This window comes from Somniosus microcephalus, chromosome 1 (assembly GCF_052327205.1).
Source record: "Somniosus microcephalus isolate GS21.2 chromosome 1, FLI_Smic_1.0, whole genome shotgun sequence".
Taxonomy (NCBI): Eukaryota; Metazoa; Chordata; class Chondrichthyes; order Squaliformes; family Somniosidae; genus Somniosus; species Somniosus microcephalus.
The window spans coordinates 409,705,467-409,728,931 of record NC_140987.1 but is presented as its reverse complement, the minus strand read 5'-3'; the positions used below and the strand labels follow the sequence as shown (position 1 = coordinate 409,728,931).

Genomic DNA, 23,465 nt, shown 5'->3' with positions numbered 1-23,465 from the left:
CTAGACACTGACCATAAGCCACTGCTAGGGATCAGAAAAAAGAATCTGTGTGACATGTCATCACGGATACAGCGCCTAATGATGAGACTACAATGTTATGATTTTGAGCTCACATATGTGCCAGGGACACAAATGTTCATTGCAGATACACTATCCAGGGCTGCGCCTCGTGCCACACAAAACAGTGAAACAGAAGAGGATGTGGCCCTTCATGTGGATATGGTCTATGCAGCATTGCCCGCCTCACAGGAACAACTATCAAAGATAGCCACAGAGACATCAAAGGACCCTGTTCTGAGGAAAGTGATGAGAAATCTTCAAGAGGGTTGGAAGAAAGGGTCATGTAAACAATATCATCATATTCAGTCTGAGCCTTCTGTGGTCAATGGACTACTGCTTAAGTGTGACAGGATTGTAGTGCCCATCTCTATGCGACGAGAAATGCTTCACAGGATACATGAAGGGCACCTGGGTGTGGAAAAGTCAAAAAGGAGAGCACGTGAGGCACTCTACTGGTCAAACATGAACTCTGATATTGACCAGATGATCAGTGAGTGTGCTACATGTTAGGAATATCACTACAAGCAAATAAAAGAGCCCCTCATTACCACAGAGCTCCCATCACAACCTTGGGAAAAGGTAGGAACTGATATTTTTCACTACGAAGGAAAAGACTATTTGTTAGTTATTGATTATTACTCTAATTATCCTGAGATTGCTCTCCTACCCAGCACCACGTCAAGAGCTGTGATAACTCACCTGAAGTCAATCTTTCCCAGGCAGGGCATCCCTCTAACTCTGGTCTCTGATAATGGCTCTCCCTATGCCAGTCATGAGTTTCAGTCATTTGCTACAGAGTATGAGTTTAAGCATGTAACCTCCAGCCCGTTCTACCCTCAAGCCAATGGAAAAGCGGAGAAGGGGGTGCAGATTGTGAAAAGACTATTAAAGAAAGCAGCACACAGCAACACTGACCCATATCTGGCCATGATGTCGTACAGGGCGGCCCCGCTGGAAAGTGGCAAGTCTCCAGCTGAGCTCTTACTGGGTCGCAAAATCCGTACTCAACTTCCCAGGCATGTCACACCTGATCACAGAGATGAGGTATGGGCAGACAAGGCCCGCAAACTTCAGCGGAAACAAAAAACGCTCCATGACCGCACAGCCACTGCACTAGTGCCTCTACAGGAGAAGGATGTAGTTTGCATTGAAGGGCCTGGGTCATGGAATCAAAGAGCCACCGTTCTACAACAGGTTGCCCCCAGGTCATACAGTGTCATGACAGAAAATGGCAATGTGTATCGCAGAAACAGGAGGCACCTACTGAAAACCACCGAGACCTATCAGCCGCAGGAGGACAGAGAGGATGAGCTGATGATGGAAATCCGACAGAGTGACGAGGAGACGAGGGCAATGCCACAAAGTGATGAAATACACAGGGGTGACAATGAGACAAGGGATCCGTGTGGTACAGACATGAACTTAATGGACACAACTGGGTTGGCCCAGCAAATACCCGCTCAGCTACGCAGGTCACAGCGCACCAGAAAGCCTGTCGTTAGACTCGACCTGTAGACAAGGGAAAGACTGTAAACAGCTAATGGACTTCTGGGTGTGGGTAGTGTTTATATGTACCGGCAGTTATTGCAAGGTATAGTTACACTGACAGTTTTTACATGTTGTTAATAGTAATTAATAGTAGTTACACTGACTGTTTTTATATGTTGTTAATATGTGTTCTATGTGTTATGTTATGGTGTTTACTGTTTATGTCATCGTTGAGGGGGAAAGATGTACAGATAACTGTAGCTGTAGTAAAGACAGCTGCTTGACGGTAGCTGTAGTAAAGACAGCTGCTTGACGGCAGTCGGATAAATAGGAAGCCATCTTGGCCATGCGGCAGTACTACACGAGCTGGCACTGGCTCAAAACCTAATAAAGAGTACTCAACGATATCTACTCGTAAGCCTCTTAATACTACGATATAAGATAACATTACACAGGATTACATCTCATACAGCCACATGGCATACAGTAGTCACTCATATGAGGACTGATGTCAGCAGCCAGTGAATGGTCATCATGTGCATAATGGTATCAGTGCCCATTCTTGAAGTAAGCAGGCTGCCTCTACCTCTGCTGAAGCCACAGGGGTAGCACCTCGTAGAAGCATGCATAAGAGAAAGATGAAATACAAGTAGATGCACAAGGGTAACCACTTGGGTGTTTTAATAAATGTTTATATTAAGTTTCCATTACTGTGATGTCACAGATAAAAATATTTATTTTCACCACTTTCCAGTCATGGACAAATTTGTGTGCAACTTTGGAAGTGAATTGGTGAGCTGGAATGAATGGTGAGACATAACGTTACCTCAAGCAATGGTGGTCAGTGTGAAAGGAATGGCTTGGTCATTGTAGGGATGCTTTGTGGTGTTGCTGTGGGGTGGTGCCAACCTGGCGCATCATGTGGCAACCATATGGGTGTAAAGCATCAAGTGAAGTAAATCTGGCTATGATGATGCCTTCCCTGGCCTCCCAGGCAGCAATATGCTCAGGTGCTGGTGAGAACTGGACCTTAGGTTCCTCCTGTTCCTCCTCCAACTCATCTTCCAGCTGATGCACCTTCTGCTTCTCCTCCTCCTCCTCTGAAGAGGCTGTGCGCTCAGAGCCTTGCTCCTCATGCAGCACTAATCCTCGCTGCTGTGCTATGTTGTGCAGGGCGCAGCAGATCACGACAATTCTGGAGACCCTGGCTGGTACGTACTGAAGGGCTCCTCCAGATCTGTCAAGGCATCTGAAGCGCATTTTTAGCATGCCCATTGTCTGCTCTATGACACATCTGGTGGAAATGTGGCTTTCATTATATCTCTCCTCGGCTTCAGTACTTGGCCTCCTCAGGGGTGTCAGGGGCCACATCTTCAGTGGATAGCCCTTGTCTCCAAGCAGACAGCCAGAAAGTCTGTTTGGAAGAGCAAAGAGCTGAGGGAGGGTGGACTGGCGCAGGACGAAAGAGTCATGGCAGCTGCCAGGGAATTTGGCGCACACAGGCATGATGATCTTACTATGGTTGCAGATGAGCTGCACATTGAGGGAGTGGAAGCCCTTGTGGTTCAAAAAGACAGCTGGGTGATGTGGAGGTGCCCTGATTGTGAGAGAATAAGCCATATTTCAGAAAGATACACCATAATATGAACAGAATTCTGATATTTATTAATACATGATATACTGGGTTTAAAAATCTAAAGCCTCGGAGACACAGGCTGCAAACAGAAAAACAGGCTTCTGAGGTGGGATGGTTTGATAACAATGTTGTAAAAACCAAACAAGCTTTGAAATGGGAATTAGTTAAATATACTAAAACAATGACCCTATTGAAATGGCAGTTTGGCGATTCCAGAGAGTCTGGAGTTTGGGAATAACACAATGGAAGACCCAGTTTAAGGTGTTATAAGCTAACACGTTGAACAGAAACACAAACATTAAAAGAGGCATGTGCCTTTGAAAAGATGACATCAAGTAATAGAAACACCTGCTGGTCAAATAGTTTTTATGTTAAACTTGGAAGACAGGAAACACGATTAAATATGCAACCAAATAAGATAGCTAGAAAACAAGTAAACACTCAGTCAAAGTGTCTTTAATTTATACATAGTAAATATGATACCAACAAAAACACTTTGAAGATATGACTTCAATTGATACACCAAGCAATTACATTGTGTTTGTATTGAACTTGGAGCAGTTAGGAGACTCAGGCCTAGAAATTCGGTTTGAGTCCGCCAGGGCTTTAGCGCCCGAAATTTTGCGCCCGCCATAATTGCCGCTGCGCCCGCCTAAAATTCAGTTGCCCCGGGCCCAGACGGCGGCGGGCGCTAATGGAGGGTTTTAGCGCCTCGCTATGGGCGTTGAATGCAGGTTTCAGGCACTAATCCCCCGCTGCGGCACCCGATGCGGTGCGGCAGGCTGGGGTACTGCAGGCCTCCTCCTTCACTTAAGGAGGAGCTGCGTGCAGCCGACAGCTGACCAGTGGATTCCCCCGACAAATGAGCCCGGCACCTCGGAGAAGTGCCGGGCTCGCGGGACACACACATCAGTGCCGCGGGGGGGTGGTGCAGGAGTCCGGGGAGGGAGGTGCGGGCAGGCGGCCGCCGGGAAAGCGGCCGGCCGCCGGGAAAGCGGCCGGCCGCCGCTCCACCTTTATGCGCCGGCCTTACGGTGCTGCAACATCCCGTTCCACAATCGTTGTTTGCGGCTGCCACGGGCGAGGCGGCCGCAACTGAATTTGGCCATCGGGCCGGATTACCACTGCAACCGGGGCGCTGCGCACACCGATGACGTCATCGGTGCCGGTGCAGCGCTACCGGGTAACGCCGATGTTAGGGCCCATCGCAATTTCGGGCGCAGCGATACCGCCGGCGCAAGCCACTCCAACGCCCCTAATTGGGCGCTAACCCAACCGAATTTCTAGGCCTCAATGTCTGCTAAAACCAGTGACATGAATCTTGCCATTCATGTAGAAATGACTTATGAAAATAATACTGGGCGGCCTGCTGGTGGCGCTGTCCAGGGAGAGTATAAATACTCGGGCATGGACCCAGCTTGCTCAGGACATTTTGTAAACAAGAACTAATGAAGGACAACTAGACCTCCATGTTGTGAAACAGTTGATTAAAGCCTTGTTTAATGCTCTGACCAAGTGCCTAGTAGTTTTCTTACGTCAGTTTAATTGACTGTTTGCTGCTCCACGCTCTGAGTGGTTTTGGGAACAGACGGCTACAACTCAAACGGTAGAAGGGAACCAGAGGTAGTAATCAATCCATCATGGAGAAACTACTCCGACCCACCCAACTTGACCTGGACCTGAATTCACCTACAACTGCTAAGGTATGGAAACACTGGTTTCATACCTTCAGCAACTTCCTCAGGGTGTGTGGTGAGAATGTTCCTGATAAGTTAGAGATACTTGCCAATTATGTATCCACTCGTGTGTTTGACTATATTGAAGACTGTGTAGACTATGACACTGCTAACCAAATACTACAGCAAATATATGTTAAGGCCCGAAACAAAAATTTTGCTCGGCATCTACTGGCCACAACTCGACAACAACCCAGGGTATCACTTGACGAATTTCTTCAAAAGCTTCGCAGGCTCAGCAAGGATTGTAACCTCAAAGCTTTCTCAGCTGAGCAGTACCAGGAGGAGTTAATTCGTGATTCTTTTATTAACGGAATTGCGTCTCCTTTCATATGCCAGCGTCTGTTGGAGAATAAAACCCTCAAGTTACTAGCTGCCTATGACCAGGCATGTTCTCTGGACTTAGCAAAAAAAAATGCAGATGGCTATCTTTTACCGCGTGCACGGACTGCTGCTATCACTTTTGGTGACTCCTCCAATGGGCCTCGGGCGGAAACCCTCACTGATGGCTACTCGATCCTAACCAATGACAACCCTACCCTAGAAGCTCTCACTGACGACAACCCTGCCCTAGCGGCATCTTGGCAATCTGGAAGGAAGTGTTTCTTCTGTGGAGGTGCATTCCACTATAGGAAATTTTGTCCTGCTCGTAACGCAATCTGCAGTCATTGCAGTAAGAAAGGTTACTTTTCTAAGGTATGTCAGTCAAGAGCCTCTGTTAGTAAGAAAGGTCACTTTTCTAAGGTATACCGGTCAAGAGCCCCTGTTAGTTTTGCAGCTGCTATCTATAAAACTGCTCTTCCCCCAAGAGCCACTACTAAGGGTAAAACTGTCAAGGGTAAAACTGCTCCTCCTCCCATCACAGCTGTTTTTCCCCAAAGCCTATCCCATGCAGCCACAAAGGTTTCGGTAAATGGACACATTGAGTGCACTAATCGACTCATGCAGCTTTGACAGCTTCATCAGTGAGCAGGCTGTCAGTAAGTTAAAACTGCGTATTTACCCCTCGGACAGGGAAATTGCAATGGCTCTGACGACACTGACCACCAACTCTTCCGGCTTTTGTCTTGTCGACCTTATTCTCAATGGCCGCACTTATTTCTCCATCCGGCTCAGGGTGCTCAAAAACCTATGCAGTGATGTACTCCTGGGACAGGATTTCCAGAAACAACACAAAAGGTTCACTGTTGAGTTTGGAGGGTCAAAACCGGAGCTTACTATTTCCAAAGTACCGTTTTGTGCGCTTTCGGCAGCTTCGCTCAACGAGCCCTCCCTGTTTGCCAATCTTTCCCCCCGATGTAAGCCCATAGTCACTAAATCACGACGTTTCAGCCAAGATAATCTATCCTTTATTGAGGCAGAGACCTCTCGCCTTCTAGCAGATGGTATCATTGAGCCATGTTCATCTTCCTGGCGGGCTCAAGTCGTCGTTGTTAAAATTCCTCTGAAGCAACACAAGAAACGTCTTTGCATCGATTACTCGCAAACTATTAACCAATATACCGACCTGGATGCCTACCCACTACCACGCATCGATGACATGGTCAATAACCTTGCCAACTACAAGGTATTTTCAACTTTTGACTTAAAGAGCGCATACCATCAAGTACCATTAAAGGACTCTGACAAAAAGTATACGGCCTTTGAGGCCAATGGTCGGCTTTACCAGTTTCGTTGCCTTCCATTTGGGGTCACCAATGGGGTGGCCGTCTTCCAACAGGCAATGGATAGCCTAGTCAAACAGGAGAACTTAACAGACACTTTTCCATATCTGGATAATATCACCATTGCTGGTCATGACCAGAAGGAGCATGATGCCAACCTCCAGAAATTTCTTGACGTTCTCCGTCGTCGCAATTTAATCTTAAATGAGTCCAAATCTGTGAAATCAGTACCATCAGTCAACATCCTTGGCCAGTGGGTGGGCAATAGTGTCATCAAACCGGATCCGGAGCGACTTCATCCGCTTCAGGAGCTCCCTCCTCCTACGAATCTCGGCTCTCTTCGTCGGGCCCTCGGCATGTTCGCCTATTATGCAAAGTGGATACCCCACTTTTTTGACAAGATCCAGCCCCTGCTTCACGCAAAGTCATTTCCGTTGGAGGCAATGGCTATTTCAGCTTTCGACCTCCTCAAGCAACAACTGGAAAAAGCCACTCTTCGTTCCATCGATGAAAATCTCCCTTTCATGGTCGAGAGCAATGCATCGGATGTGGCGATCTCGGCTACCTTGAATCAAGGTGGTCGACCCGTTGCATTTCTGTCCAGAACTTTGCAGGGTAGCGAGCTCCATTATCCTCCTGTTGAGAAGGAGGCTATGGCTATCATTGAAGCAGTACGTAAATGGAGTCATTTTCTCCCTCATCGCCATTTCACGCTTATATCCGATCAGCACTCCGTGGCCTTTATGCTGGATAACTGGAAACGCACTAAGATCGAGAATAACAAAATACAGCTCTGGAGGATGGAATTGGCCGCCTTTGGCTACACCATACATTATCGACCCAGCAAAGAGAATGTGGCCCTGGATACCCTCACGCGTGCCTTCTGCTCTTCCATGTCAACTTCGACTCTTGCAGATCTTCATACTGACTTATGCCATCCTGGCGTTACCCGTATGTTACACTTTGTGCAATCTAAAAATCTCCTATTTTCTACGGAAGACGTGAGAAGAACATGCTCCACTTGTAGAATTTGTGCAGAATTAAAACCGCAATTCTTCCGTCCGTCGGATGGCTCGCTCATACATGCTACACAGCCTATGCAGCGACTCAGCATTGACTTTAAAGGGCGACTGCCTTCCTCAACGCGAAACACCTACTTGCTTACTATGGTGGACGAATATTTATGCTTTCCCTTTGCTTTCCCCTGTCCCAATATGTTTACTTCCACAGTGATCAAATGCCTCGATCAGGTCTTTTCTCTTTGCGGTACAGCCAATTTCATCCACTCTGATCGGGGTCCCTCCTTCATGTCAAGCGAACTCAAAAGTTATCTTTCCCAACGGGGAATCGCCACAAGTAGAACGACACCGTATCATCCTATTGGAAACGGACAGGTTGAGAGATACAATGCTATCATTTGGAATGCTGTTCATCTTGCACTGAGGTCACACAACCTATCAGACCAGCAGTGGGAAACTATGCTCCCTGATGCATTGCATTCCATCAGGTCTCTTCTTTCTACATCCACCAACGCTATTCCTCACAAACAATTCTTCAGGTTCCAGCTTCGCTCCACTCATGGGACGTCCCTACCATCATGATTGGCAGCTCCTGGCCCCGTGCTGCTTCGAAGATTCATCCGATCCTCTAAGAGTGATCCCCTCGTCGATGAAGTGGAACTGACGGATGTCAATCCCACGTACGCATACATGCGATACCCTGATGGCCAGGAATTCCGCAGTGTCACTTCGGGATCTGGCTCCCTGCCCAACCGATCCCACGGACCCAATCGATGGTGGGATCCGTATTAATAACGCCGATACCCTGCGCTCCTCTGAGGATGACGCCCTACCCGGGACGTCAAGGGATCTGCCAGCTATTCCGCCGGATCAACCCGGGGAACAGAGCGCTCCCCGCAGGATGGCCACCCGAAGCCAGGACGCCAGTCAGTCACCAACTACTGGGCAGGGTGAAGCCAGCTCTGCGCCTGTGGGGGCCCGCACCCGGAGCCATGATCTCCCCAGTCCCCCTCAGGTCAATCAAGATGACACAGACTCTGCCAGCCCGCCGGTACGAACTAAGCAACCCAGGGACCAAAACACGGTCTGAGGAGACGTGCCTTCCGGCCACCAACAGGGATCCAAACTCACCCGGAGCCATGATCTCCCCAGTCCCCCACAGGTTGATCAAGGTGACACGGACTCTGCCAGCCCGTTGGTATGAACTAAGTGACCCAGGGACCAGAACACGGTCTGAGGAGACTTGCCTTCCGGCTACCGACGGAGATCCAAACGACTGCGTCTATTCTTAGTCCGACTAATTCGGTAGAAAGAAGCCGCCGGACTTCCAATCTTTCAGGCAGGAAGAATAACATGAATCTTGCCATTCATGTAGAAATGACTTATGAAAATAATACTGGGCGGCCTGCTGGTGGTGCTGTCCAGGGAGAGCATAAATACTCGGGCACGGGCCCAGCTTGCTCAGGACATTTTGTAAACAGGAACTAGTGAAGGACAACTGGACCTCCATGTAGTGAAACAGTTGATTAAAGCCTTGTTTAATACTCTGACCAAGTGCCTAGTAGTTTTCTTACGTCAACCAGTAAAGCCAATATTAAGAATTGAATGGAAAATCTTCGGTAAGAATGGCATCAAACAGAAACCATTGCTGTCATATTGTTTTTATGATGCTTTTTGAAACACCTAAAGGTAGAGACATAATTATGCATGCAATAGTTGAATTGACAGTAAGATAGAAAGCATTCAACAGAGGTATCAATAAAGGCAACTAGCTTACATCAGCAGAGAACTTCAAAGAATAAACCACTGCAAAAAGGGTATAAAAATAAGAGCTTTTCAAACAGAAAGTCAGAACTCGCTGAACGGGCCAAGCATTTCTCAACTTTACAGGCACCATCTGTAAGTTTTTAACTTTGAGTCTCGGGTAATCAAAGTAATTGATTTTGGTGGATGCTCTGGATTTAGAAATAAGTAAGAAATGTAGAAATGTAATGAAGTAAAGATTTGAGAACAAGGATCCCTGAGAAATAAGAAATGTAAGCTATTTGTATTTTGAATTGTTAAAGTTGTGACTGAATCAACAGCTGTTAAATGAATGTCGGCTCTTAAATAAAACTATGTATTTTTAGAATTGTCTCAAAGAGTATTTCTGTATAAGCTCGCAAACCCAATTTCTGTACACTCTTTTGTACAGAGTTGCAGAATTCTGGGGGGTATTCCAGACCCTCATAATATCCGGAAGGTTACAGTCTAGTTAAACTTATTAAAAGTGCTATCTGGAGGATGGTAACATCGTCAGTCGTTCCTTTCCTTTAGGGAGAGATTGCCTGAACCTTTAGACCCATATAAGCGTCTTATAGAATTCGGCTATCTCTAACTTAAGTTGAAGGTGAACGTCTGGGGAATATGCCTGATCTGGGCTAGCCTGGGAAGGGCTAGGACTTGTAATTATCCCTTCATGATGGCCACATGTGTGCAGTCGATGATGCCCTGCACCCATGGGAAGCCAATCAGTGCAACAAAGGGCAGTGCCCGCTCAGTAACACTGGCTTCATCAGTGACAAAGTTGATATAATTGGCTGACTTGTTAAAGAGGGCATCGGTGACCTGTGTGATGCATCTGTGGGTGGCCGACTGCGAGATACTGCAAATGTCTGCTGCAGATCCCTGGAAGGAGCCTGAGGCGAACAAGTTGAGGGTGCTGATGATTTTGACAGCCACTGGTAAGGCATGTCCACCCGCTCCTGTGGGCTGCAGGTCTTGCTCCAGCAACCTGCAAATGTCTGTGATGACCTAGCGTGATAGCCTGAGCCTCCTTTGGCACTGGTGCTCAGTCATGTTGAGGAAGCTCATCCTCTGCCTGTATACCCTGTGTTGGGTGTATCGCCTCTGGCACGGTGTAGCCCTGCGCTGATGCCCTCTTTCCTGTGCAGCATCAGGTGGTTGAGGAAAAGGTTGGTGTTGTTGTTGGTGCTGCTGGTGTGCCTGCTGCTGCTGGTGTTGGGGCTCATCTTAATCCGATTCTAAGGACCAAGTGAAATGGCACCCATGTTTATGTAATAGATGGCAGGTCAAGTATGACAGAAGCAAGCTGTCAATGGTGTGATAGGTTGTACCAATGAGGTGACAGTGGATCCCGACTTTGCTGAAAAGATTTGCAACCTCTAGAAAGCTAAATCTGTGCTGATAATGAACTCAGCAACAGCATCTGCTTTAGGAATGTGACCAGGCATCAGGTGGGAGTTTTTATTGTACTTTGCATGCTGTGCACTAATGAGCTGGATCAATGGCCACTCAACTTCCATCTCAGGTTCACAGACGTGGTTCCCGAGCTGCATGATTCCTGTAGTCATCCAGGGAAATTTGAAAGGTAGGGTTAAAAAGTGGTTTAAGGGTCTGACAAGTACCTAATCACCATGTAAATTACCTCGGCCGCCTTTGCTGTTCGGGTCGCTGCCGCGCTGGCAAACGTGCCCAAGGGAAAGGCACGTGGGGGCGAGAAGATGGCGGGTTCCCAACCTGCTCCAAGGTATTTCAAATTTCCCTCCCGACCCACCTCCAATCACGCCCACATGGACGCCAGAAAATTCCGGCCATAGACTCTAATGCAAGCAAAATATCTTCCAATACTTCCAAACCTTTCTACAGTTTTACCTAAGAGCAGCCGAGGATCCCTTTAAACATCACTGGAAATGGCCGCCCCGATTTGTACCGCCCATGGTTTGTGGGTAGGAGCAGGAACTGGTGGTAGCATCGCAGGCAGAGACAAAAATGGTGTTGGCGGTCGTAACTAGGTCATTTGATTCACATTTATTAATGAGGCTCCTGACTGTCTCTGGCGGAGCTCTGGCCGCCTAGATCGAAGTCCGCATGAAAATCGGAACAGGTGGAAACCAAGTTGTAAGTTGGCGCTTCAACCACGCACACTACTTTGGTTGTGCTACTGTCACATTTTGAAGCACAAATGGGGTGGTGGCAGCACCAATACATCTTATCTTGTGATAAAATAAACATGAAATCCACACAAACCAGAAGGTCTCAGGTTTGATTCCTGCTCTGTGGTGAGTTGGCAGATCTCGGCTGGGGCAGCAGCTTGGTTGCTACAATTGGACATGGGAGGACGAAAATGTGCCAGGGTCCCTGCTCTTGAGCTTTCTGCAGTGGCACCTGCTGGAAAGTGAGTGTGTGCAGACGTCAGGTGACGATATGATCGGGGGGTTGGATGTGATGCCCTTTAGGATAGTACAGCCTGCCAGAACTTAGAATCATAGGGGGAAAAATTCAGTTGTTTGTGCCTCCCGTTAGCGCCTTAAGAGGGCGCCAATTGGGGCGCAAAGCAACTAGAGGCCGGGCGCGGCGATGTTTGTGCCGCTCGCGAAATTAACTAGACATTTTGCAGCAGCGCTAAACATTTCCACCACGATCTCCTGCACCGGCAGATTGTGACGTTATTCGAGTGCGCAACACCCTGTTAGCGCCCCGGATCGGATATTGAGTGGTGCCCCCTGCCTTACCGCCTGCCGCTAGCAACGACAGGTTGAGGGGAGCATTATGCTGTCAGAAAGGGACTAGGGGAGCGCTATTTAAAGGCGACCGCTTCCTGCCTTTTTTTGTCAGTGACATTTTTGCACCACGCATTCTGAGAGAGAGAGAGACTTCTGGAGAGATTCAACGCTGTGTGAAGGAGTTTTGAGTACTGAACAGCACTTTGCAGGTTTATTTTGAGTTGCCCTTCCTTGCTTCGCCAGCGCTCTGAGGTAGCGCCTCGCTCCTCGGTGTTTGCGCCTTAAGACAGGTGTGAAGCACCTGATTTAGTGCTCCAATCACCTCCAGGGGCGATAAATGCCAAGTTTGCTGTCGGAGGCGATAATTAGCGCCAGGCGCTGAACTTTGCGCACGGCCGAAAACGGCGCCCCAAACGGGGCGATACTGAATTTTTCCCCCATAGAATCATAGAATAGCACAGCACAGAAGGAGGCCATTTGGCCCATCGAGTTTGCGCCAGCTCTTTTGACGAGCAATCCAGTTAGTCCCACTCCTCTGCTCTTTCCCCATATCCCTACAATTTTTTCTCCTTCAAGTATTTATCCAATTCCCTTTTGAAAGCTACTAATTAATCTGTATCCACCACCCTCAGGCAGTGCATTCCAAATCTTTACCACTAGTTGCGTAAAATAGTTTTTCCTCATGTCGCCTCTGGTTCTTTTGCCAATCACCTTAAATCTGTGCCCTCTGGTTATCGAGCCTTCAGCCATTGGAAACAGTTTCTCTTTCCAATACATACTTAGTCGTACATGAATAATGGCCCCTTGAGCAAAGTACCGGAGAGTGGCTTGTGCATGTGGAATCATACCCCAGCAAGAGTCAATGAATTCAGGACAGGAAGGGATGGGTGTGGGAGAAAAATAGTATTTGAGATTGAAAAGAAGAACGGGTTAAATGGACTAACGAGACAAAATAAAACAAGCCTTCAAGTTACAAGGCATACTGTTAGTTATGGAAGGGTAAACTCCTGTTTTTTTGGTACAAAATTTGAACCAGTTTTTTTAATTAAAAATATTTGGGTAATATGCCAGATCTTGTGAAAGTTAGTGATTACCAATAATGGCTCTTGCAGTGTTCCCGTGCGTCAGTGCAGCATCAAATCATTGACAGTGAGAGGCTGAACCTGCTTTTAGGTTGCATAAATTCTGGCTTCTGTAAACAGATCAGGAGCAAGAAAATTCCACTAATGCTCTTGTAGACTAAGCCAAACTGACAACAGTTCATTATGGAGCAATATATCAAAGCAGCTGTTTAGACTTTTCAGTCGTAGTTTCCAGGAGTGAGAGAAGGTCTGCGCAGCCATTTGCCAAATAAAGTCAAGAATTTCTGAGAAAGCAGTGAGGACTGAAAACTCGCTCAGAGCTTCAGCTGCTGGGGACACTGCAGTGCTACTGAGCATGTGCAGCACATTCCACAAGGAGCAGGGACACTGGGATTGATGCATTTTATAGACGGAGGACAGCTTAAAGTAAAAGCCACCGTCAAGGAATTCCAGCTTTCAATTACGCTACATACGCACACAATCCTGATGAAATGTATATGATAGAGATAGTCTATGCATATATATGGCTAGGTAGAGTACAGGACAGGTATTAGATAAGTACATAGATAGTCAAACAGTTCTTAGCGGGGTGTGATGAAATATGTCATTCATCGGACTCTGTAGTTAACTACATATATTGTATTGCCTGCTCTGGTGTTTACCTTGTATTGTGTATAGTGCACCGCCCCCTTTGTGTGTCGGCTCCGCCCATACCTGGCCCTACTTAAGACAAGCCCAGGCTTGTCTTGCAGCAGAACAGCAGCATGCTAGGTGAAACCACAGGCATCTTTTCTTTGCTAATAAAAGCCTTGTTTTATTCAGTTAACTTTGAGTCTTGAAGTCATTGAGGCGCATCACGGGGAAAAAGTTCTTTAAATGGTAATTAGTATACAATAGAAAACTTAGGCAGTTCAAAGAGCTATTTTATGTCAAAGGATGACAGCCAGTCCAGATATAACTCACAGGTAACATATGGGTAGCCAGGTAACTTAAAAACAAAATACTGTATATACTTTTATCAGAATAATCAAAACACTCATCTGAATCATGAGATCCATTTTGTTTCTATAAATATTTGAGAAGACTTTTAAGAATAAAACAAAAATAACTTTACTCTGGAAGTGAGTATCTCAGTAAAGGTCCATGATAGGATATTTTTTTTTCCCTTAATTGTCCTTCCAATTTTCTCCCATGCTCCTCTAATGAAGGCACGGGCTCCTTCACTGGAGTATGGTTCCATGAGCAATAGCCACCCTGCGGTACTTCATCGAAGTGCACCTTCTTCACGTGCAAATGAATGCCAGCAGCTATTTGACTTTGGAAGGCAGTACAGCTAAGCCTGAACCTCTCCTCACCTCACATTTGTAGACATGTTCCAGTAGGGTTTTAATTATAATAATCAGTAGTGAGAATATGACTGATTTTTTTTCTTTCCTTATCTCAGGAGTCCTGAGGCCAATTGTAGCTTCCCCTACTGCGGCCCTGGACGAGATCAACTGACTCAGCAGCAACAACAGCTTGCATTTATTTAGCACCCCTAACATAGTAAATGCTGCAAGGTACTTTGCAGAAGAGTAAAAGGTGGGGGATAAGAATGGATACCAATTAATAGTAGGAAAAGAATTACAAGAGATAACTAAAAGCATAGCCGAAGAGATAGGTTTTAAGGAGAATTTGAGGGTGGAAATAGAAGTGGCAAGATAGAGGGGTTTAGGGTGTGGTGTGAGACAGATGAAGGGTCTTCCATGGATGGTGGAGTGGAAGAACAGAGGAACAAACCTGGGTCCTTCTTCATCAGTAAGGCTCAGAGACAGAGGGGTCAAAACATACCACAGGAACAGCCATAAAGTCAGCCGGGACTTTGACATACTGCGTTTCAGCCTTAAACCAGGGGCTCTGGGATGGTCTTGTCTTTGCCCACCCTGACAAGGCCATCAACATAAGTGGGGTAGAGCCGCGGGGTGGGGGGGCACGGGGAGGGGGGCGTGAGGACTCCCTAAGTTGGGAGTTCCTGTGCCCCGATCCTCATGCCAGGATCAAGGTCTGGACCCTTGAAAATGCGGAGTGGCAAAAACATTTTACATTTTTCTTCTGAAATAAAAAAGACAGGTTAACATCACTGGTGTGGTTGATTTATTAGAACCTTAGGCTATCCCCTATCTTTTCTCATTTCAAATGCTGATGGAACTGCTGTGTGTAATGATATAGTATGAACATTTATAGATGTGCCATACTTCAGTAAATGTCAGTGTTTAAAATTAGTTTGAGTATGTAAATTAGAGACATTGGGGGGAATTTTCCGGGGGTCAGCGATCGGTGACGGGTCTGGTGGAAAAATGTTTTTTTTTTGACAGCCGGTCAGGACCCCGCTGTCAACCCGCCGCCATGTACCTTTACCAAATGTTGGATCTGTCAGCGCTGAGCAGACCCGACAGGCAGTGGCGGGGGAGGCAGTTCAGGTCATTATGACCTTGTTAACAGAGGATTAACAACAATTTTGAGCTCACCTTTAGAATTTACCAGCTCGCCAACGGGGTCCTCACTGCTCAGGGATCATGTCGGTTAAGCTAGGTGGGAGTTGGATGACCATGGAATCATCTCATGACTTGACAGCTTGAAATGTGATATAAAAACTCCCATCACACAGCTGTTTACTTTCCATTCTCAGAAGCTGTTGCTTACTGCTTTTGGAAGACAGATTGACCTTTATGCAGCTAGCAAGTGTTTGGAGCAAACACTCTATTCAGTGTCACTTCAATGGAATAACCTCTCTCACCATTGATAGATTGCTTCTTTCATCTCAACTTCACCTGCCATCTATTCCATCAGCATGGGTACGGTTTATACTCTCTCACCTTGGCCCTCAGAATCCAACCATGATCAGCCGCAACACCAGCATCACATGGCACCAGCAGCACCAACAACACCAACCTTCACCGCGGTCACCTGATGCTGCACAGGACAGAGGGCATCAGCACCCGACCACATTGCTGCCTGGGACGCCAGGCCAGATTTACTTCACTTGACGCTGCACACTCTGGCTGCCACATGATGCACCAGGTTGGCACCACCCCACACCAACAACATAAAGCATCCCTACAATGCCCAAACCATTCACTTCACGCTCATCACCATTCTGTGGGGGGGGGGGGGGGGAGGGGGGGCTGCTGTCATGTCTCATCATTCACTGCAACTCACTAAGCCACTTCCAAAGGTGTACACAAATCTGTCCAAGAACACAAAGTGTTGAAAATTAAGATTTCAAATGGACAACACATTAACAGAAACTTCACATGAACACTGGCTAAAACACCCAAGTGCCTACCCTTGTGTGTTGTTAGTTGGTATGATTGAACTTCTTCTTCTTCTTAGGCAGTCCCTCGGAACTGAGGATGACTTGCTTCCACATTAATAATGAGTTCGCAGGTGACTGATGAGTCCAATGCGGGACCTACAGTCTCTGTCACAGGTGGGGCAGACGGTGGTTGAAGGGGCGGGTGGGTGGGGTGCTTGGGTTGACATGAGCTCCTTCCACTGACTCGAGGTGTTCAGCGCCTTCCCGGATGCTTTTCCTCCACTTTGTGCGGTCTTGGGCTAAGGATTCCCAGGTGTCGGTGGGGATGTTACACTTTTTCAAGGAAGCTTTGAGGGTGTCCTTGACGCATTTCCTCTGCCCACCTGGGGCTCTCTTGCCGTGCCGGAGCTCCGAGTAGAGCACTTGTTTTGGGAGTCTCGTAACGGGCATGCGGACAATGTGACCCGTCCATCGGAGCTGATTGAGCGTGGCCAAAGCTTCAATGCTGGGGATGTTGGCCTGAGCAAGAACACTGACGTTGGTGTGCCTATCCTGCCAATGGATTTGCAGGATCTTACGGAGGCAGCATTGGTGGTACCTCCAGTGCTTTGAGGTGCCTGCTGTACATGGTCCATGTCTCTGAGGCATACAGCAGGGCGGGTATCACTGCTGCTCTGTAGACCATGAGCTTAGTGCCGGGTTTGAGGTCCTGGTCTTCAAACACTCTCTTCCTCAGGCGACCGAAGGCTGCACTGGCACACTGAAGGCGGTGTTGGACTTCGTCATCGACATCTGCCCTTGTTGACAGTAGGCTCCTGAGGTATGGAAAGTGGTCCATGTTGTCCAAGGCCTTGTTGTGGATTTTGATAATTGGGGGGCAGTACTATGTGGCGGGGGCAGATTGGTAGAGGACTTTTGTCTTACGGATGTTTAGTGTGAAGGTGAAGGTATTGATGATGGTTTGGAGTTCGACCTCCGAGTAAGCGCAGACGCACGCGTCGTCTGCATACTGTAATTCGACGACAGAGGATGGGACGACCTTGGATCTGGACTGGAGGTGATGGTGATTGAACAGTTTCCCGTTTGTTCTGTAAATTAGCTCCACTCCAGTGGGGAGCTTACTGAGGGTGACATGGAGCATTGCAGCAAGGAAAATCGAGAAGAGCATTGGTGCGATGACACAGCCTTGCTTGACCCTGGTTCATACGTGAATTGGGTCTGTGGTGGAGCCATTGGTCAGGATCACAGCTTGCATGTCGTCGAGAAGCAGGCGGAGGATGGTGACAAACTTTTGAAGGCAGCCGAATTTGAGGAGGACACTCCATAATCCCTCATGGTTGACAGTGTCGAAGGCCTTTGTGAGATCAAAGAAGGCCATGTACAGCGGTTGGTGCTGTTCCCTGCATTTCTCTTGTAATTGACGTGCGGTGAAGCTCATGTCCATTGTGCCCCTTAGTGGCCGGAATCCGCATTGCGACTCTGGGAGGAGCTCTTCGGCCACTGGGAGAAGACGATTGAGGAGGATTCTTGCGATGGCTTTCCCTGTGGCAGACAGCAGGGAAACTCCTCTGTAATTACCGCAATCGGACTTGTCACCTTTCTTGAAGATGGTCACAATTACGGCGTCTCTGAGATCCCCTGATCCCAGATAAGAGAAATTAGTTCATGAATTCACGCAAGTAGTGCTTCTCCGCCATGCTTTACTGCCTCGGCGGGGATTCCATCTGTTCCTGAGGCCTTGTTGTTCTTCAGTTGTCGGATGGCCTTTTCAACCTCATGCCGGGTAGCATGCTGTGGGATGGAGTTGAGGACACTCGCGTTGAAGACAGAGTTGCGGTTAAGGAGATCTTCGAAGTGCTCCTTTCAGCGGGCACTGACTGCCTCTCTGTCCTTGATGAGTACCTCTCCGTTCTTGGCCCACAGTGGGGTAGGGCCTTGGGTGCTTGGGCCGTAGATGACCTTGACTGCGCTAAAGAATCCACGCACGTCGTGGTTGTCGGCTAGCTGCTGGATCTCCTGCGCTTTCTCCACCCACCATCTGTTCTTTAGGTCGCGAGTTTTTTGTTGGACCTCAGCCTTCAGGCTTCTGTACAGCTGCTTTCTTGCTCTCGAGTTCTGTTGCTGTTTCCAGATCAGGAATGCCTTCTGCTTATGGCTTATTAGCTCCTGGATCTCCTGGTCATTCTCGTCAAACCAGTCTTGGTGTTTCCTGGTCGAGTGACCGAGCGTCTCTTCACAGGTGCTGATTATGGAGGCTTTGAGTGCAGACCAGGCGCTGTGGGCACTGTGTCTCTGCATCACTGCGAGTCGTCAGGTTGTTTGTGAGGCGCAGGCTGAATAGGGCTTTCTTAGCGGGGTCTTTGAGTGCTCCAACGTTAATTTTCCTGCAGCATTGTTTCTGTTGCCGCCACTGTTTTGGGGCTACATTGATGGATGAGGGTGAGTGTGAGGCATGGCTAGTGAGATGGGGAAGTAATAATGTAGCTGGAGAGGGATGGGTGGAGGTGCAAGGTAAATTGGTGTGAGTAAGAATGTGCAGGATAGGGTAGGGAAGGCAGAGTGATGGGGATGTGATGAGAGGCACAGCAGGATGAGGTTGAGTGTGGTTTTGTGATCTACTGAGATCATTGAAAGCTTTGAGCCACTGCAGCCTGGTCCTCCTGATGACATCGCTGCTTGCGCCCTCCTGAGCAATGCGCAACTAGGCTGTGTTGATCTCCTAGGGATGTCTCTTCCACCCACTGGAATGGAAGAGAACCTACCTGTGTGCTGTGACTCCCTCTATAAGCATATGGAGGGAATAATGGGAGAACCTGGATGCAGCCGTGCACCTCTGGGTAGTGCTTATCAGTGTTTGCAGCACCTCAATGCTGTAGAACACTGACAGCACAAATGTCAAAGTAAATTTGCGCTCGGTCCCTTTAACGAAACCGGCTGATGACACGTCATCAAATGACGTAATCAGACCCGCTTCCTTCAATTGGCTGGGAAACTCGCTGGGTGGGCTTAACAAGCCCAATCAAGGGAAAGTCATTCTACAGAGCGGGATGGAGCCAGCAGCGGGGTCAGGACCCACCACCGACCTCGCCCGCTACGGACCCGCCGAGGTAGGGAAAATCGCGGCCATTAACTATTCGTATCTGACAATGTATCAATTAGCCAACCACGGTGAGGCAGATTGCTCCAGTCAGAACTAAAGATGGAATTTGTAAGCAGAGCTAAAATTGCTGAATGATTCTGTATATAATGATATTTTAAACCTTAATAAAATTATTAATTTTTTTTCATTCAATCTTGGATTACTGTATAAAGAAGCTTCAAACAAGTTCAAAATAAAAACATTATCTGCAGGTAGAAATAGTTGATAAAAAAGTAACAGTCAAAGTACTGTAACTCAAAGACTTGGTACAGCAAATGAAAAGCAGTGAAATGGAGAAATTGCAACCGCTACCTAACATTTCAGTGACTGGCAATCTTGGAACAAATTGGCAAGGTTGACACAATGGTTCCAATTGCTTATAGCAGCTGCTGGAGCAGATGAAAAAGTGAAAAGATGAAAGCATCCATTTTCCTGCATGTTATTGGGAAGAAGCATCAGATATTCATAATAATTTCAACTTTAAGGAGGGAGAGAATTTGGCACTGGGTGTAATAATGAATAAATCTAAGAACAAAATATGATGTATGAAAGGGACAGATTGGGAGAAACCATTGATCCGTATGTAGCTGAATTGAAGAATCACAATAGGACATGTGAATTTGGTCAAATAGATAATTTTCTAAAGGTCTACAGCAAGAAAAAGATCTGACATTAGACACAGCAGTACAATTCTTCTAAGCCATTGGTGACATATGCCAAATCAGTTAGTCAGCTGTCCACAAATGCATCAAGCAAGTGACAGAGACCTTGGGGGAATTTTAACCCCCCCCCCCACCCAGAACAGGCAGGAAAGAGTCAGGGGGGTTAAAAATTCAAAAATTTGAAAGCCGACCGCAACCCGCCTCCAACGCGCCCATTTCGAGTTTTAACGGACGTGGGTTGGGGGGATGGGAGACTAACCTGCTCTCCAAAGGCTGGTGCATCATTTAAATATTTTAAAGAGGCTGCGTGCCTTAAATTTAACCACAGTTTTAGATTTAATGCCTGCACAGCTGGGCTTCCCAGGACTCGGGAAACCTGGCAGCTGGAGTGAGGTGAGAAGGGCTGGATCTAACTGGTAAGTGCCTTTACAGCACTGCTTGTGGGCCACGATCAGACGTCCCTCTCCACGAACGGATCCCCCCTCACCTGGTGATCGGACCCACCTCCCCACAATTGGACCATCCCCGTGATCCGATGCCACCCCGATGTCCTCCACAGATCACAATCTCCTCCGCAGCGCCCTGCCACCAACCCCACCCCAATGTCCTCCACTCTCCGGTGCAGGCCTTCCCGCCTGACCGCCAACCAACCTATCTTCTTCTTCTCTCCCCTACTCTCATGTTAGCAAAGGCAGACTAATATTTGAAATTAATTTGGAAGCTTTATAAAAGCTGAAACAATATTTGCCCCCAAATGCAACCATTTATCTTGATAGTGTGAAAAAGAGTCCCACAGCAGAGACTCAAAATAAAACAGGCTATGGAACACTTAGATGGTAATACAAGGAACTATTTCAAGGATTAGCTTGTTTGTCTGAGGAACATTGAATCGGGATCAATGAACCAGTAATACACCCATGCATAAAAACACGTTTGCACTAAAAATTAAAAATTGGACTTAACAGAGTAGAGGACTTACAGGTCATAACCAAAGAAAATGAACCACTGGAATTGAAGGATTCATTATTGATTGCTGATAAGAAGAATGGTAAATTCTGAATTTGTTTAGACCCTACAAACAGCTGATAAAGGAAACATTTCAAACTCATGAGAAATTTATCTTACAGGTTGCTAATGCACTAATATTTTTGCAAATTAGTTGCATCTTCATGTTTCTGGCAACTGAAATTGGATGATGCAAGTTCCCACTTGTGCCCTTATGTGAGATATTTTCCTTCGGCATTCCTTCAGCTCGAGAAATATATTCAAAACAATCCATATAATATATTAAGTGCACTGTAGATGTTGACATATCAATTGGTGACATAATAATATGGGGTTCAGTCAAAGAAGATGAGGATGACAGACTTTAGAAAGTATTTGAAGTTACTAGGAGTCAATCTGAAACTCGGTAAGGATAAATATGTACTTGGAGTTGCTAAGCAATTATTTGTTGGTAACATTGGGAAGAGAAATTCAACTTCCACCCAAAGTAGCTATGAAGTGTGTGGAGCAACCGTTATGCCTGCCCAATGACATGGCAAGAGGCACGAACCAAATTGGGGTTTGTGTCTCAATTGACTCTGACAGGCAGCAGTGACACCATTTAAAACCAGGCTGCACCTCTTAAAGGGGAGCAAGGAGCACAACGCCCAAGACCTGTCTGCTGTCTAGGAAAATAAATAAATGGTTTGACCAGAGCTGCTAAGGTAAGACTCCTATTCACTCCTTACTCTCGGTTTAGCCCTGCATCACTTGTAGCCCCAGCACTCACAAGCCTTCCCTCCCCTGCTTTATCTACTTCAATCACAGCTGCACACTTCACTCAACCTCCTTCTGCTCACTGGCACACTCTGAACCTCGGCCTCACAATTACTCCCCTCACTTCCCCACACCTTTACCATCTTTCACATACCAGCAGCACTATTCTACCCTGACACTGATTTTATTTAATGGTAGTATTATCCTAATACAGAAATATCTTTGGCTGTTGATACACCACTTTGAGGTCATTAATATTAAATAATAAAGGACCTAAGGTTGACTTAAACCATTGAAAAGAGCAAACAGTATCTTATGTAGTTTTAAATTACTTATCTCTTCTTATGATATTGCTTTACCAGGAAATTATCCTGGAATGAATTGAAACTATTTGAGCTTCTTGAAGAATACTTTAAGGTCCACTATGTCAAAAGCATTATGTAGGTTTAGAAATAGAGTCAACCAATAAAATACAATCAAAAGCTGAGTAAATATACATTCAGTAGATTTTGTCAGACCTGCTAATTGATGAGTGATTTGATTTGGGTCCAAGCTGATGTAGGTCAATCACACAGAGACCTAAAGGTATATGGATTAAAATTGTGTTGTGTGATATTAGTAAAGTAGACTTTATTGTGTATTTATATAGAAACATAGAAAGATAGGAGCAGGAGTAGGCCATGCGGCCCTTCAAGCCTGCTCCACCATTCAATATGATCATGGCTGATCCTCTATCTCAGTACCATATTCCCGCTCTCTCCCCATACCCCTTGATGCCTCTGGTCCACAACAGCAAGGATAAGAGATGAACAAATGAAATTCCTCTGACCAATATTTTAACAAAAGTGCTAATTGGTCTCTAAACGGGCAATTCCTTTCATTAAGATTACACAAGAATTTAATATGAATGTGGTATCTAATAGCACACAATCTGATTTCATTCACTCAAGACAGGAAAATTGTCCTGTTGGTACTTATCTCCAAATGGGGCAACTACTGTCTTCTATTTTATTTTCTCTGTGTCACATATGGTCGGTGAATTTGCAATAGTAAAGGCCCATGTTAGCGGTAAAACAATATCTTCAATTATATAAAAATTATAGGGAATATTGAAATAGGATGGTAGTTGTTGGGGGTCAATTTCTCTAAAATTGCTGGAGTGAAATACATCTCAACATTCCTCAGATTACTTTCAATCCTTCCTTGTCCAAGAGAGGGATGTTTTGTGTCAGTTGGATTTTCATCAATGTAGAATTAAGATTCATAAACTTGAATTAGAAGAATCTATGCTTTTTGGAAGTCTTGTATCTGGTCCACAACAGCAAAAATAAGAGATGAACAAATAGTTGTAGCCTTTTCTTCACACTCTCCTGATCTTCAGCCCACATCTTCAGTTTCCCTCTAAAGTTTAATTTCAA

The 23,465-nt window shown here is 46.5% G+C and overlaps 1 protein-coding gene across 2 annotated transcripts in view; it reads right to left on the bottom strand.

Annotated features, from left to right (window-relative positions):
• Nucleotides 1-23,465, bottom strand: part of arhgap20b (Rho GTPase activating protein 20b) — a 182,694-nt gene that overhangs the window by 107,241 nt on the left and 51,988 nt on the right. The gene's annotated exons all lie outside the window — the stretch shown is intronic.